The 4,778-nt window shown below is 36.6% G+C and overlaps 1 non-coding gene across 1 annotated transcript; it reads right to left on the reverse strand.

Moving 5' to 3' along the window:
* Nucleotides 1-666: 666 nt before the first annotated feature.
* On the reverse strand, nt 667-737 carry LOC111763917 (small nucleolar RNA SNORD57). The gene has a single exon (XR_002796643.1). It is a non-coding gene; the product is annotated as a small nucleolar RNA SNORD57 (small nucleolar RNA).
* Between the last annotated feature and the right edge of the window lie 4,041 nt (nt 738-4,778).

Raw genomic sequence — 4,778 nt, forward strand, 5'->3', positions numbered from 1 at the left:
GTGACATTCTAGCCAATCAGTTGTATATCTTAAAAGGGGAAGTGATTTCAGCATTCAGAGAGTATTTCCAGCTTGACTTCAGACAACTGATGTCTCCTGGGAACTCATCAAGGACCTTCGTAGGAGGCCTTGGTTTGCAGCCTGCCTGTGGGATTTGGATTTGTGCATCCCAATGGTCATATGAGAGAATTTTATAAAATCTAATACTATATACAGATACCTCTTGTTGATTTTGTTTCCCTTGAGAATCTTTACTAATCCAGTGTGCAATGCTCTATAGATGAATGTTAGGTCTAGTTCATTTATCATATTATTCAAGCTATCTGTTTCCTTATTTATCCCCTGTCCAGATGTTCTATTCAATACTGAAAGTGGTATATGGAAGTCTCCAACTCTTATTGTACAGACATCTATTTCTCCCTTTAGTTTTACCAGTGTGTACCTCATGTATCTGGGGCACCCTGGCAAGGTGCATAAATATTTAGTATAGTTATTTTTTTCTTGGTGAATTGTCCCTTTTATTAATAATTAATCTTCATCCCTTATAAGAATTTTGCAGTTAAAATCTATTTTGTTTAATATTAATATTGTTATTACAGCTGTGTTTTGATAACTGTTTGCATGCAATATATTTTTCCAAACTTTCACTTTTTTTTTTTCCTTATTGGATCAGGCTCATTAAATCAGTTTTTTGCCTCCACTTTACAAGGTCAGGCTAAGACAGTTCATCACCTTCACCTTTCACTTTTAACCTGGTTGTGTCCTTGTGTCTGAGGTGAGTCTCCTGTAGTTAGCATATAGAGGGCTCATATATTTTATCCATTCTATCAGTCTGCATCTTTTGGTTAGAGAATTCAAGTCTTTTGAATGGACAATTCAAGCCATTAACATTCAGTGTTATTACTGTAAAGGCATTATTTCATCCTTTTTGTCCTTTGGCTTTATGTTGCCATACTTACTATTGTCTGTCTTTTTACCATTTAATTTACCCCTCTTAATAATCTTCATTTCTATACTTTTCTCCAAGTCTCTCACCCTTGTTTATTCCTTTTATGCTGCAGTATTCCCTTTAGTATGTCTTGTAATTCTGGTCTTTTGATAGCATATTCTATCAGGGTTTTTTTTGTCTGTGAAGACTTTGAACTCACCCTCATTTTTGAAGGACAGTTTTGCCAAATACAGAATTCTTTGCTGGCAGTTTTTCACTAGTACCTTAAATACATTATACCACTTTCTTTTTATCTCCATGGCTTTTGATAAGAGATTGGCACTTAATCTTATCAAGCTTCCCTTGGACGTGATGCTTTGCTTTTCCCTTGCTGCATTCAGAATCCTCTTTGTATCGCTGATGTTTATCATTCTGAAGAGTAGGTGTCCTGCAGTAGGTCTATTTGGATTTACTGTTTGAGATGCCCTGTCCTCAAATATTCTTTCTGCCTCTTTTCCCTTCTCTTCTCCTAATAGGGATATGATACAAATGTTTGCGTTTCACATTATCTTTCAATTCCCTGAGACTCTGTTCCATTTTTTTCCCATTCTCTTCTCTTTCAGTTTTCATGTCTATTCCAGTTCAAATAGGTTGTCTTTGAAATCACTAATTCTGTCTTCGAGCACTTCAAATATGCTCTTACATGCCTCTAATGTATTTTTCATTTCATCCATTATGGCTTTCATTCCTATAAGGTCTTTTCTTTTCAGGCTGTTAAATTGTTCTTTATGCGCTCTCTGTGTCTTCTTAATATCCTCTATTTCTTTAGTCATATTTTCTTTAAATTCTTTGAATTGATTTAGGACAGTTGTGTGATTATCACTGAGTAATTGTTTTAAATTCTGTATCTCTTCAGGATATTTATATTGTTCCTTTGGCTAGGCCATCTCTTCCATTTCCTAGTATGGCTTGTAAATTTTGCTGATGTCTAGGCATCTGAATATGTTGGTGAATTTACTCCGATGGCTAAATTCCCTCCCTTGCCTATTTTCTTCACAGTTCTTTGATACTTTGTTCAACTTATTCTCAGTCTTTAAAATTGCCCAGCTTAAGTTATCAAAATTGAGTTAGGGACCCATTAATGGGGCACAGATTTTCTGCCAGTAGTTCTAATTAAGAATCCTAAAAGCAGTTTCTGTCCCTGCAATTCCCAGAGGGGCCAGTAGATGGTGTACATTGGCATACCTTTCCACAGAGGTATTTTCCTTTAACCTCAGGTTTCCTGTTTTGGTCTGGCCAGAGCCAAGATTCAAAGTGGGCTCTGGTGGCTGAATTCACTGAAAAAAAGAAGCCCTTCCATTGCTGCCTACTTTTTCCCTTGTAATAGCTGACAGGAGGAAGACATATGTTACCCTCTCAATCAGCTGTACTGAGCCAGGGGTTTTACCGCAGCTTAATATCTTGGGAATGGGGAGGGGAGCCTTTCCTGGCCACTGTGGGGTTTGTTAACCCATGATGGTTGCTATGGGTTCTTCGTTTCTCTGTCCTTTGCCTTTCTGGGAGTTCTGTAACATTGGCCTGGTCTGCTGATCCCCAAAGCAGGTCCCTCAGACAGCTTCTGGTCCTTTCTCCATTGTTTCTGTGAGAGAGTTAAGACCTGCCTGCCTACTCCAGCACTATCTTCCTGGAGGTTCAGTAACTCTTGCCTTTAGTAACCTGTTGCATAAATTCTGTTATTTGAAAGAATGAAATACAATATTAAATTGTAAAATTAAGGGTTTTGGAATTAGTTTTAACAGTAAGACTGAAAGACTAAGGCTGGATAATCTTGTACTGCTGTCATGGTTCAGTTCTATCAGCCCAGTTTGCAAAACAGTCAAGCTCAGGGTTACAGCTTTTCTGCTTAAATACATGTTGACAGATTGTGCTTATTAAAGTCTAGAGATTCAAGTAGTATGGCTAGGCAGTCATTACTGGTTCAGCCATGTCTGCCTTTAGCACTACAGTGGTTTTAACAGAAATGTAAATAGTAATCAACTTGAAAGTTGCGATTTTAGGTATGGCATGAATATAACAAGTGACCTCAAACCTGAACCAACCTAACTATGGGGATTGGTTGCCCAGTAACTATTTAAAAATGTATCCTTTTACCAGTTAAATAGTTGGAGTAGGTTTATGTACTGAACTTCTTCATGACTTAAAATGCTGTGCCTAGGAAGTGATTGTAAATACAAAACCAGGATATAGAATTTTTTTAGTATATGAGACAAAAGTCATGTGATTACTTAGAACGTAACTCAACTTGAAAATCAGTATTAGTACAAAGCTATTTATTTAAGGTAGATGAAAGAAAGAAAAAGTATTCTTCATTTTAAAACACTTGCCTCAGCAGATTGTATTTTCAATTTATCTGAGACGACTGTACATTTTGCTGAGCTCACATGGATAACAAAGAAAATCCTCCATGCTGAAATACATTGTCAGTGTTTCCATGGATACCAAAGAAACCATAACCCCGGAGTTCAAACAATTTGAGAAAGGCTAAACACCACACCACATGTAAGGTGAGAAGCAGACAGTACAAAATTGAATAAGTTATGGAAACATATTTTTATATAGCCATGATTAATATGCATAAAACTGATTTCTTTTATTCTCTATAACTTCCCAAAATAACTAAAGGTGGGGTGTGTGATGTAGTGCAATGTGTACCTTGGCCAAGTAGTCAGAACACATGGGTTTTAAGATTGCTTCCCACTGAACAGCTGCCTAATTTAGGGCAAGTAGCATAATTCATTCATTAAGGCAATTCAAGGAGCTTAATAGAGGGATACTCAATCAGAACTGAGGTGAACAGCTGTAGGGACATGGTTTAAATTCAGAAGATATTGCAAAACTGTATTGCCTACATTCTTTTTGCTTTTGCCCTTTGTGTAGTGCTTTTTCTACTTGCTAATACTCTGCATTTCCTTCATGTCAGTTCCATTGATGGGATTCTGTAATTTTTCTCTTGTTTGGTTGGTGAGATTTATATATATGGGAAACTTCAGAAGAAAATTACCTTGACAGCTAATACTAGAATCTCTTCCAAGGAAAATGTCATTGTTTGGGAAAATTTTATCATAAATTCCTTGAGTAGAAAGTCAGGCCAAAGAGCAGGGATATCTGAAGGGACAAAATGAAAAAAAAAAAAGATGTATGAATAAAAGAGAGAAGTTGGTTTTTACATTTGAAATGGAAAAGTGCTTATAATTTAAGGGAGAAAAACAAAGTTGTTGGGGGAGGGGAAACAGTGAGATGGCAAAAGGAAGTTCCTCAGAGGGTGAGCAGCCCAAACACTTAAAAACAGTAATATCTCTTGTTCAGTTTGAAGTTGTCTATATTCCTGTAATGAAGCTCTTATCTAAACTTATCCCTTGTTAATCTTCAACAAAATCTGGTATATTCCCTTACTCATACAAATGCTGTGCATGTATCTGTATGTGTATATAGGGTGGTGTCTACATGCAGGTAGTGGCTGAGTTGAGGTGATCTGGAACAGAAATACTATGCCTTTTTTAGACTAGACAAACATTTATAATATCTTGGCAGGAATCTGCACAATTATGGATTGTTTGAGATTTAGAATGGGGCTTAAGCCAATCTTACATTGATTTCATGGGGCCAGGAAAGCCCAGTCACTATGCAGGTGACATATGTACTGTTAGCATTCATTAGTATTCTTGGAAAGGGCATGATTAAATCTAAGTGTTTATTTGGCCCCAGATATCAAGAAGATCAAGGATCCTTTTGAGGACGTTTTACTCACACAATAAACTTTACTTTTAAAGAAATTTTGTATTACAGAAAA

This window comes from Dasypus novemcinctus, chromosome 14 (genome assembly GCF_030445035.2).
Source record: "Dasypus novemcinctus isolate mDasNov1 chromosome 14, mDasNov1.1.hap2, whole genome shotgun sequence".
Classification (NCBI taxonomy): Eukaryota; Metazoa; Chordata; class Mammalia; order Cingulata; family Dasypodidae; genus Dasypus; species Dasypus novemcinctus.